This window comes from Cherax quadricarinatus, chromosome 7 (genome assembly GCF_038502225.1).
Source record: "Cherax quadricarinatus isolate ZL_2023a chromosome 7, ASM3850222v1, whole genome shotgun sequence".
Classification (NCBI taxonomy): domain Eukaryota; kingdom Metazoa; phylum Arthropoda; class Malacostraca; order Decapoda; family Parastacidae; genus Cherax; species Cherax quadricarinatus.
In genome coordinates, this window is record NC_091298.1 from 8254407 (window position 1) to 8267677 (window position 13271).

The window sequence follows — 13271 nt, forward strand, 5'->3', positions numbered from 1 at the left end:
TTTTTGTGAGAATAAAAATTCAAAGTGGAAAGCAAAAGAACATAAGAGGGGCCTTGAGACGTGACTAATGACCAGAGGAAATGTCATTTTAGTGTCAGGAATGTCTTTCTTGTTTATTCTGAACCCTATTCGGAAATTGGCATCTTTTGAAATTTGTATGAAATTGGCAAAATTGCTAAATTCTGACCACTGTACTGGATAGTTGAATTTCATAAATGGGTGGTTTCTTGCACCCATTCGATAGAAAAAATGGAGTTCTAGCGAAATATTCATGTTTTTTGTCGCCTAGTACAGTGGAATTAGCCGAAAATGGGGCTCCAAGTGGGCAAAATCGCCGATGCGTAAATATCCCCGAGACCGCTAACTTCGCGAGAGCATAATTCCGTAAGTTTTCCATCAAATTTCAAACTTTTGGTGTCCTTATGATCGGGAAAAGATTCTCTATCTTTTCATAAGAGAAAATTATTTTTTTTTATTTTTTTTTTAAATTTGGCCGACCCTGAGAACGAGTTTCGGAGAGGGCCTGTCGACCCTCAAAGGGTTAATAGCGTTAGTCGAGGGTCCACTGTATGTAAAAGTAGATCTTTTTCCTTTTTACATTTGAAAACGTGTAAAAAAAAATTTGCTCTATTTTTTTTTCGTTATATTTGAAAAATATGTAAAAGAAATGTAGATCTCCTTTTGGAGCACTAAGCATGTGAACGTAGATCTGCTTGGACAGTTTAAGGGTTAAAAGGAGGGGGTAGGGCAAACTACCACAACCTGCTGAACTCCCTCTCATTTGTTGGGCCCACCAGGCCTGCAAACTTCCAAAACACTGAGGTCACTAAGGTACAGACTACACTATATAGAGTTTGTTACAGCAGCCTTTGCCTCTGCCCACTCATTTCTCAGGACAACAATGGCACTCCACTGATATATGGTTTAATACGAACATTGGGACATGCCTGCCGAATGCCATGTACAGGGGTTTAAGTTGTTCCATGTTGATAAAAACAAGGGGAGTGGCACCCCATATCTAGGGAAACTAACTGCTGAATGCCATGCAAGGAGATGGGCTAACCATATTTGGATCTTTTGGACTTAGGTAAACAGAGGCATACTGGACAGGTGCAGCACACATGGGAATCAGACAGTAAATAGGGACAAAACTAAGACAGGCTATCACAAGACCAGTGAGGACTGCAAAACTGCTAAAGGGGGTTATGTGGCCTAGGTTTCCCTGGTCATCACATGTTCTGACCTTACTGGGCTTTCTCATCTCTCCCAAGACCTTCAACTAGAATAGAACTTAGTACCTCCCCTTCTTCACATCAACACTGATGTTCACACATAAATGCACACAAGCACTCAAAAATATTGCAGCTGAAAATACAAGGGGAAACAGTGAAGGCCTGGGGAATGGATGGGGAAGGAAGGGGAACAAGATAATAGGTGGGTGACAAGAATAAATGGGTCCCCCAGAAGGGTGCATAAGCACTGTGAGAAGGGTCACCCTAAAAGGCATATATGCATTGAGTGGGATCATTTTCCCTCAAAAGGCATGCATGTGTTGCGAGGGTGTAAGCTCAAGTTCTAGTGGTAAGGAAGTAGCTTATGGTAAATAGGTAGTGATCAACTACATTAGTTCGGGGCTAATTGTTGGAGCTTAAAGGGCCACCAAGGATTATGCTGTACCAAGACCTACCCCTTGGTAAGGACCTGCAGTATATATTGTTCAAAGCTAGATCATAATATTATTAGATTCCTTTAGAGAAATAAAAATGGAGCAAATATTCCCCAATTAGGCACAATGGACTTCCCCTGCCTATACCTGAGTAGAGCGAGATGCCCACTCCACGGAAGGACAGACATCACATTAAGCCAGGTTTAAAGCATCTTAAGATTTAGATTAACCCTTTGAGGGTTTTCGTCGTACTAGTACGTCTTACGCGTAGGGGTTTTTGACGTACTAGTACTCATAAATTCTAGCGACCTCAAATCTAGTGGGAGAAAGCTGGTAGGCCTTCATATGAAAGAATGGGTCTATGTGATCAGTGTGCACAGTCTAAAAAAAATCCTGCAGCACACGGTGCATAATGAGAAAAAAAAAACTTTTTCCATTTTTTTTTAATAAATCAGCGACTTTGCAGTGTATTTTCGTATAGTATTTATTGTTGTATTCTAGTTTTCTTGGTCTCATTTTATAGAATGGAAGACATATTACTGAAATTGAGATGATTTTGACTGGTTTTACAATGAAAGGTGCCTTGAAATTGAGCTCAAAGTAGCAGAAATGTTCGATTTTTACCAAACTTCAAAAGTAAACAAATCGTGCCAAGCGTGCAATACACGTCAACTGGTGAGTCTAATATTCTTTCACAAGTGCACCAATAATATTTATACCATTTTTTACACTAATGCAGTAGTCTGCATAACAGTAAATCTTATATTTTTTGTGAGAATAAAAATTCAAAGTGGAAAGCAAAAGAATATAAGAGGGGCCTTGAGACGTGACTAATGACTAGAGGAAATGTCATTTTAGTGCCAGGAATATCTTTCTTGTTTATTCTGGACCCTATTCCGAAATTGGCATCTTTTGAAATTTGTGTGAAATTGGCAAAATTGCTAAATTCTGACCACTGTACTGGATAGTTGAATTTATAAATGGGTGGTTTCTTGCACCCATTCGATAGAAAAAATGGAGTTCTAGCGAAATATTCATGTTTTTTGTCGACTAGTACAGTGAAATTGGCCGAAAATGGGGCTCAAAGTGGGCAAAATCGCCGATCCGTAAACATCGCCGAGACCGCTAACTTTGCGAGAGCATAATTCCGTAAGTTTTCTATCAAATTTCAAACTTTTGGTGTCGTTATGATCGGGAAAAGATTCTCTATCTTTTCATAAGAGAAAATAATTTTTTTTTTTTTTAAATTTGGCCGACCCTGAGAACGAGTTTCGGAGAGGGCCTGTCGACCCTCAAAGGGTTAAAAGAGCAGAGCGCCATTCTATGCAGTATGTTAGCATAACACTACATTTCCCAAGTAGTACCTCACTACATGTATTCAATAAAGTAAAAAATATTAAAGCACCCATCACACCACTAAATTTCCATGAGTAACATACAGTACTTTTACTTTTTATGGCAATTTTTAAGGCTCAAGGCTTATCTACACTAAAATCATGAAAGGTTTATAGCAATGCTTTCTGGACATCACAAGACAGTGCTGATGGTAAGTCAAGGTGAAAAATAATTAGAAACATTAACATTTGTATTCAATATTTACCTGCTTTGACAAGTTCAGACAATACACTGAATGTAAATGAGAAATGTACAAGAAAAGTAGATGCTTAGCCATACTTAATATTTACAATTTAAAAAATACTTTATTAAATGACAGTAGAAATCCCATTTGGTATGGTTTGTTGCAATCGTGTCATTACGATTTCGTGGGTCACGATGACTGCTTTGAGGGGGACTTGAACTTGAGTTCATCACGGCCACACTGGCGGGAGATTCATCTATAAGAACTTGCATTTGTGGTCATAGTGGTGCCTATGCTAACCTTCCTATGGTGTATAAATATACCTAGCTGGATGAATCTTATTGTAGCCAGCTGGCCTAGTGGTTAACGCATCAATCTGGAGTTTTACGACTCACCACGAGTTCAAGCCCCATCTGTGGTATGGTTATTACATTACTCAAACTAACTTTCTGTTATGTATAGTAGATTACCGGTCTATATAAAACCATAAGGCAGAAGTTAATTACCAACAATATGAATGAAAGAGACAGTCCTGGGATCTTGATCACTACAAATAAGTCAAGGCCCCAGGACCAAACATATCTGATAAAAATATCCCAAGTGTATGTACTTGTGTCCCTTCATCCGTAAAACCTTGAAGGACCCACTTAACAATAATTGAGTTCATAAATTTTACTTCTTTAGGATAAAAGATTTAGTACCTGTACTTACATGCAATGAGAGCTGGGATGCTGGCTGTCCAGAGCTTTTTTTGGGTTTTGGAGGAACAAGTGGTGCAACCTTTTTCCCACCTCCAGGTGAATACTGCTGTGAAGTGGGACTTCCCAGATGTAGCCGGCCTAGTTCTTCTGTCACATTACTATAAGTGTTGCTAAACATCTTGTGACAAATTACTTGTTCATACCATACCCTGAATAAGAAAATATACACTTTCAACATTGCAACATTCCACACAACACATTCAGTGTCTGATGCACAAAAGTAAACAAGACCATGTAGTCTTGGCATACTTCATGGAATGAAAAGCACTAACAAGACAAGTTAAACAAAAATACTTAACAGTTTGTATTAAGTCAACTAACAGTGCAATGAGCAACTACCATACAACTGATAATGGATCATTCGTCTTAAGAAAATAATGAAAGAATACTGCAGTAGGCCTATTGGCCCATGCTAAGCAAATCCAATTCACACAAACTCATAACTGTCCAACCTATATTTGTAGCTGACCAAAGTTCTCAACTCAGTGATGCAACTTGGAGTTTATTCTACTCATCTACAACTCTAGATAAATCAGCACTTCCTGGGATCCTCAATGAGCCATATAAATAATGTAGATACATAGGTAGATGTACAAGTAAAATAGTAGGCACAAAAGAAAGCCTTCCAAATCTAAATTTGTCCCACTTTAATCCATTGCTATGAGTCCCCATTTTTCCATTTCCAGAGGGTTAGATATAGAAGACATCATAGATTTCACAAAACTCTACCTACAACACCTAACACCATAAGAAACTGGTGGAGGTATACCACCCTATTTTTCCTCCTAACCTACATTTCCAAGGATTCCCGGTCACTGCCACTTGAACCAACCAAATAACCACATTCTGTCATCAAATTTTAATAACCATATTCAGTTAGAATTTCTAGAAAGTACATTAATAAATTCTGTAAATTTTAACAGAATTTTAATTTGATGGTTGTACTGGACCATTATCTGAAAATTTCATAATACTGTACACATTTTGGGTAAAACTAATTTTCAATAATTCAATTATTTTATAAATCCATTAAGGATATATAATATTACTATTTATTTAGAACAGTTTAATGCTGTTCCATTTCTTGCATATATCAAATATGGAAGAGATATGGGGTAACAATTGAAAAAAATTACCTTACGAGATAATGTATTCTATATTCAAAATTTCACTACCAATTTAAGAAATAAGAATGTGGTAAAGAAAGTGTGCCAAATATATGTTGCATTAACAATAATTAAACGACATTCCTAAAACTGACAAGACTTAACTACACTTAAGCTGACTGCTACACAAAGAAAATATGTTGAAGGACATATGCCCCATTTACCACGTACCAAACTGACTAATTGGAGTGTGATCAGAGATTAATTACACAGGGTTAAAAAGAGGTTATTTTAGCTGGATCTTCCACTATCAATATTATCTTAACAACAGATAGACCAGGACGGAACGTCATGCACTGACACTCTTTCCTGTGTGTCACATGCATTACCATGACACTTACTGTGCAAACTGACACTGTCATAATAAAAGCAATAATCCTTCAAACACCTAATGAAACAGCCAAGATTTTATCGGAAATTCTAACTCGAGCCTTCACTTACCATTGCAGACTACACATATTTACTTCAAACGCAACACAACACTGCTTCATATTTTCTTCAAAATATGAGTTATATATACTAATAACATTAATTATAAAGGGTGGAAGGTAGTGTCTTACCTAATGGAGGATAAAGTGTGATGTGACTCACAGACTCACTTCCTGTCAACTCAGAGACAACAACACAGCCTTCACAGGTGATCCCTCTTTGCCACGCCTCTACAATATACTCTTATAAAATCACTAACACCTCCCTCGTTTACATACCATACAAGTAATGTGATATATGCTTAGTAAAGTGTTAACTATTTATTATATCTATTTATTATTTATGATATAAATAAGTGATGTTTGTGAACTGTTTGTGATTGGACATTGCTGGAACATCACAGTACATGAAGCGCTTGGTTTAACTTAACACTGTAATTGGTTTAACTTAAAATAAGATTGTCAATGGTTTAACTTAACATTGCAATTACCTCTTTGTAATTACCTTTAGTAATTACTTATTTGTAGCCACGGGACCAGAGCTATGCTCGCGGTGTTCCGTCTTCGTTAATTGTTTTATCACATTTTTTCCAATGGCTGCAGCACTTACTATCTCATATTTCAAGTTATATATGGTATACACATAAGTTTTATTATCCTATGTGAGGGATATATGTGTATTGTTCCGGTCAGGGTATTGTGCCTTTATACTCAAGGCATATTCCTTTAAGGAAAAGGAGATGTAAACTAGAAAGAGAACCAGCATCCTCACTTCCATTGACAAAAAACATGTATACGAAAAACAGTACAGACTGACTGGGTCAAATTACGAAGGAACAGACAAAACGATACTCGTCGACGCTTACAAATCTAATACGAAGGGCCAAAAACTGTATTACGCTGAGACAAGGCCTCGTGGTGGATCAGGGTCTGATCAACCAGGCTGTTACTGCTGGCCGCACGCAAACTGACGTTCAAACCACAGCCCGGCTGGTCAGGTACTGACTTTAGGTGCCTGTCCAGTGCCTTCTTGAAGACAGCCAGGGGTCTATTGGTAATCCCCCTTATGTATGCTGGGAGGCAGTTGAACAGTCTTGGGCCCCTGACACTTATTGTGTTGTCTCTCAGTGTACTCGTGGCGCCCCTGCTTTTCATTGGGGGAATGTTGCATCTCCTGCCGAGTCTTTTGCTTTCATAGGGAGTGATTTTCGTGTGCAAGTTTGGTACTAATCCCTCTAGGATTTTCCAAGTGTATATTATCATGTATCTCTCTCGCCTGCATTCCAGGGAATACAAATCAAGGGACTTCAACCGTTCCCAGTAATTTAGGTGCCTTATCGTACTTATGTGTGCCGTGAAAGTTCTTTGTACACTCTCCAGGTCAGCAATTTCGCCTGCCTTGAAGGGGGCAGTTAGTGTACAGCAGTATTCCAGCCTAGAGAGAACAAGCGATTTGAAGAGAATCATCATGGGCTTGGCATCCCTAGTTTTGAAGGTTCTCATTATCCATCCTATCATTTTCCTAGCAGATGCGGTAGATACATTGTTGTGGTCTTTGAAGGCGAGATCCTCTGACATTATCACTCCCAGGTCCTTCACATTACTTTTTCGCTCTATTGTATGGTTAGAATTTGTTGTATACCCTGATACAGTTTTAATTTCCTCAAGTTTTCCATATCTGAGTAGTTGAAATTTCTCTTCATTGAACTTCATATTGTTTTGAGTGGCCCATTTGAAGATTTGGTTGATGTCCGCTTGGAGTCTTGCGGTGTCTTCGATGGAGGTCACTGTCATGGCAATTCGGGTGTCATCCGCAAAGGAAGACACGGAGCTATGGCTTACATCTCTGTCTATGTCAGAAATGAGGATGAGGAATAGGATGGGAGCGAGTACTGTGTCTTGTGGAACAAAGTTTTTCACCGTAGCTGCCTCAGACTTTACTCTGTTTACTATTACTCTGTGTGTTCTATTTGTCAGGAAGTTATAGATCCATCTACCAACTTTTCCTGTTATTCCTTCATCACTCATTTTGTGCGCTATTATACCATGGTCACACTTGTCGAACGCTTTTGCAAACTCTGTGTATACTACATCTGCATTTTGCATATCCTCTACAGCATCCAGGACCTTGTCATAGTGGTCCAGTAGCTGGGACAGGCAGGAGCGACCTGCTCTAAACCCGTGTTGCCCTGGGTTGTGTAATTGATGGGTATCTAGGTGGTTGGCGATCTTGCTTCTTAGAACCCTTTCAAAGATTTTTATGATATGGGATGTTAGTGCTATCGGTCTGTAGTTCTTTGCAATTGCTTTACTGCCACCTTTGTAGAGTGGGGCTATGTCTGTTGTTTTTAGTGAGTGTGGGATGACCCCTGTGTCCATGCTCCCTCTCCATAGAATGCTCGCGACAGGGGCTTCTTGCAATTCTTGATGAACATGAAGTTCCATTTGTCTGGGCCTAGGGCAGAGTGCATGGGCATGTCATTTACTGCCTTTTCAAAGTCTTGCGGAGTTAGGATAATATCAGAGATTTTTGGGATGACCAAATTTTGGGTTTCTTCATAAAGAATTTATTTGGATTGTCGACCCTTAGTCTGGGCAGGGGCTCGCTAAATACTGAGTCGTATTGGGACTTTAAAATTTCACTCATTTCTTGGCTGTCATCTGTGTATGTCCCATCATGCCTAAGCAGGGGCCCAATAATGGATGTTGTTTTTCCCTTAGATTTGACATAAGAGAAGAAGTATTATTGTTTTCCAGTTTCCTTTATGGCTTTTAGTTCTTCCTGTGATTCTTATCTCCTGTAAGATTCCTTAAGCTTAAGTTCGATGTTTGCAATTTCAATGACCAGTGCCTCCCTTGGTATTTCAGATATATTGGCCCCTCTCAAAAGTTCTGTGACTCTTCGCCTTTCTCTGTATAGGGAACGTCTCTCTCTTTCTAGTTTATATCTTCACTTTCTTTTTCTTAATGGAATGTGTCTTGAGCAGATCTCAAGAGCCACAGAGTTCATTTTTTCTAGGCAAATGTTCGGATCTGTGTTGTTTAAGATATCTTCCCAGCTTGTTTCATTATAGTTCTTGTTACATGGTTGACATTTTGTTCCTGTGCATACATGTCTATATCTCTTTTGTTATCTTTGAAGTTGAATTTTAGTGAAGATGAGGTCCAGCGTATTTTCTAGTCTTGTAGGCTCTAATATTTGCTGGTTTATGGTGAATTTGGTGCAGAGATTTAATCGTGTGTAAATCTTCATCTGAGCTGCTTCCTGGGGTCTTTTTAACAAGTCCATTGAATCTTCAACCTTCCCATCCCTACTCAAGACAGCAAGGGTTACACCAATCCACAAAGGAGGGGATCCTACTCATTTAAATAACTATAGGCCTAAAATTTTCGAAAAAATAATACACAAGCAAATTTACTCCTACCGTGTATCCCACAACATACTTAACCCCTGCCAGTTTGGATTTAGGCTAAGAAAAAGCACAAATGATGCAATTATACATATGCTCGAGCTACTACATACGGCACTGAAAAAAAAAAAAAGGAAATTCAACTGTGCCTCGTCATAGACCTACGGAAAGCATTGATACAGTTGACCATGATCTCTAGCACCTAAAACTTGACCATTACGGGGTCAGAGGACACCCACTCGACGACCTTAAATCATATCTTAGCAATAGACACCAGTATGTATACACAAATGGTGTTGCCTCCACCACACAACCTGTTTTAGTTGGAGTCCCCCAGGGACCACTTCTCTTTCTCATTTACATCAATGACCTCCCAAATGCCTCCAAACTATTTTTGCAGATGACACTACCTATATCTTCTCTCACCCAAACCAAACCGTACTTAGAAACACAGTAAACGATGAGCTGCTAAAAATATCCACTTGAATGACGACCAACAAACTTACTCTCAATATCGACAAAACCTACTTCATTCTGTTCGGTAACAGAGCTGCAAATATTCAGCTAAACATATCGATAAATGGTTCCTCCATTTCAAGACACACTGTCGGAAAATTTCTAAGGCTTCACATAGACAGCTGTCTTAAATTTTAGACCCCACATACAGCGTATTTCCCCAAAAAATCCCCAAAACAGTAGGCATCCTCTCTAAGATACGGTACTATGTGCCCCAAACGGCACTTGTTGCTCATTACCACTCTCTCATCTACCCTTACCTCACCTGTGGTATTTGTGCATGGGGTTCAACCACAGCAAATCAACTTAAATCTTTAATTATACAACAGAAAGCTGCTGCGAGAATGATTACAAACTCCTGCGCCAGGCAACACACCCTACCACTGTTTAAGAGCTTGAATCTGTTTAACATACAAAATATCCACTTATACTATTGTGCCTGCTACATACCCAGAACATTATTCTCCAATATAAACCCTCTCGAACTCCTTCTCGAGAACTACAATAGAACACATTTACATAACACAAGACACACAACGCTATTTGATATCCCTTGTGTCCATCTCTCCCTGTGCAAAAATGCAATGCATATAAAGAGCCCTAAGATCTGGAATTCATTGCCTGAAAATATAAAAGGGCCCCTGCCTGCACACCAGTTCAAGGCACTACTTAGAAATCACCTCATCTCCCAAAACTAACAACACAAACACTATATGCTATCGCCACCATCAACTCAAAAATTGCCAGTTTTTATAGAACTATTTCAAAACTAAAATTGTCTCAATCTCATTATGTATAATATACTAAAATATAGTTCTATAACTTGTTATTTAACTACTTGTCAATTTAATTACTATGAAACCGCTACTACCTCTGTTGATATATAAAAAACAATGTTCAGTTCGAATCAGCTATAATATATATGTGATAAATGGTTTTGAAAACCGACAGCTTGAAGAATTGAAACGCTTATGCAACATATGGGAATCTTTATTGAAGAAACGTTTCGCCATACAGTGGCTTCATCAGTCCAATACAAAGTACATTGAAAACTATGCATGGAAATAGACTTTTTACAACATGTCAGTCACATATAGTAAACTATGCAAAGAAATAAAAATTTAATTTAAATTTGAAAAAACAGGTGCTCCCTATACAGGCACAGGCCAAGAATAAGAGAGCGGCTAAAAGAGGCCAGTATATTTGTAATACATAGAGAAGGCACTGGTTAGAGAAATAGCGAATATCGAACTCAAGCTAAAGGAATCTTACAGGAGTCAAGAAACGCGGGAAGAACTAAAAGCCATAAATGAAAATGAAAGAAACCCAAAACATTTATTTTCTTATGCCAAATCAAAGTAGAGAACAACATCCAGTATTGGGCCTCTACTTAAACGAGATGGGTCCTACACAGATGACAGCAAGGAAATGAGTGAGCGACTCGGTTTTTAGATTATTATTATTATTATAATCAAAGGGGAAGCGCTAAATCAGGAGGATTATACAGCGCCTGGGGGGGGGGATGTGGAAGGCATTCAGGCTTAATTTGGGGAACTGGAACACAGATCCAATTCCCTAAATCAAGAGCCCCTCACCAACATCAAGGAACCTTCCTTGAGGGGTCGGTTTTTAGAGAGCTGCTAACCAGACTAAGAGTCGAAGATCTAAATGATTTTTTTATGAGAGACAAAATTTGGCAGACTCGAACCTATCTGATATTACCATGATGACAAATGACTTCGAAAAGGCGATAAATGACATGCCCATGCACTATGCCCCAGGCCCAGACTCATGGAACTCTGTGTTCATCAAGAACTGAAAGAAGCCCCTATTATGTACTTTTAACATCCTATGGAGAGGGAGCATGGACACAGGGGTCATCCTACATCTGCTAAAAACAACAGACAGCCCCACTCCACAAATGGGCAGTAAAGCAATAGCAAAGAACTACAGACTGATAGCGCTTACTTCCTATATCATAAAATTCTTTGAAAGGGTTCTAAGAAGCAAGCTCGCCACTCATCTAGATACCCATCAGTTACACAACCCAAGGCAACATGGGTTTAGAGCAGGTCGCTCTTGTCTGTCCCAACTACTGGACCACTATGACAAGGTCCTGGATGCTCTAGAAGACAAATAAAATGCAGATGAAGTATGCACAGACTTTGCAAAAGCATTTAACAAGTGTGACCATGGTGTTATAGCATGATAAAGGAATAACAGGAAAAACTGGTAGGTGGATCTATAATTTCCTGACAAATAGAACACAAAGAATAATAGTAAACAAAGTCCCAGGCAGCTATGGTGAAAAGCTCTGTCCCACAAGGCACAGTACTCGCTCCCATTCTGTTTCTCATCCTCATATCTGATATAGACAGAGATGTAAGCCATAGCTCCATGCCTTCCTTTGTGGATGACACCCAGATTGCCATGACAGTGACTGCCATCAAAGACATCGCAAGACTCCAAGCGGACATAAACCAAATCTTCAAATGGGCCACTCAAAACAATATGAAGTTCAGTGAAGAGAAATTTCATCTACTCAGATATGGAAAACTTGAGAAAATTAAAACTGTATCAGGGTATAGGACATATTATAACCATGCAATAGAGCAAAAAAGTAATGTGAAGGACCTGGAAGTAATAATGTCAGAGGATCTCGCCTTCAAAGACCACAACACTGTATCTACCACATCTGCTAGGAAACTGATGGGATGGATAAAGAGAATCTTTAAAACTAGGGATGCTAAGCCCATGATTCTTTTCAAATTGCTTGTTCTCTCTAGGCTGGAATACTGCTGTACACTAACTGCCCCTTTCAAGGCAGAGGAAATTGCTGACCTGGACTAAATTACTGGGAACAGTTGAAGGCGCTTGATTTGTATTCCCTGGAACGTTGGCGAGAGAGATACATGATAATATACATTTGGAAAATCCTAGAGGGATTAGTACAAAACTTGCGAAAATCAATTCATATGAAAGCAAAAGACTCGTCAGGAGATGGAACATTTCCCCAAGGAAAAGCAGGAGCGCCACGAGTACACTGAGAGTCAACACAATAAGTGTCCGGGGCCCAAGACTGTTCAACTGCCTCCCAGCATACATACGGGTGATTACCAATTGACCCCTGGCTGTCTTCAAGAAGGCACTGGAGAGGCACCTAAAGTCAGTACCTAACCAGCCGGGCTGTGGTTTGTATGTCAGTTTGCGTGCGGCCAGCAGTAACAGCCTGGTTGATCAGACCCTGATCCACAACAAGGCCTGGTCTCAGACCGAGCTGTGGGGGCATTAACCACTGAAACCTTCTCCAGGTAAACTCCAGGTAATCAGATCCAATTCCCTAGATCAAGAGCCCCTCACCAGTGTCAAGGAACCTTCCTTGAGGGGATCCAAGGGGAGAGTAACTCTCTTTGGATTAAGAGTTTTTCACTGGCTTTGTCACCTTTCTTGAAGGAAGACCTAGACAACAGACATCAGGTATATTCCTTTGCTTTGGCAAACACACTACTCTCTCTGGGGTCAACATTATTCATTCTCAAGGATTGCACTTAAATGTTTTGGGGCTTTTCAGCTGTCCCTAATTTAAAGTCTGCATGCAAAACCCAACATCTTATCATTGTGAAATTGCCAAGACACCCATTGTGTCCATTAACAAGTTCATTTCCATAGCTTTCAGTTTTTTTTAATCAATGGAAAACACTAAATCCTAGGAGTCACATAGCATTTGGGGACTGGAAGGTATTCA

The 13271-nt window shown here is 39.4% G+C and overlaps 1 long non-coding RNA gene across 1 annotated transcript; it reads right to left on the reverse strand.

Annotated features, from left to right (window-relative positions):
• Window positions 1-2862: 2862 nt before the first annotated feature.
• Window positions 2863-5910, reverse strand: LOC128686708 (uncharacterized). Its single transcript, XR_011391661.1, has 2 exons — window positions 5733-5910; window positions 2863-4155 (listed from the first exon to the last, which is right to left on the reverse strand). It is a non-coding gene; the product is annotated as an uncharacterized lncRNA (long non-coding RNA).
• Between the last annotated feature and the right edge of the window lie 7361 nt (window positions 5911-13271).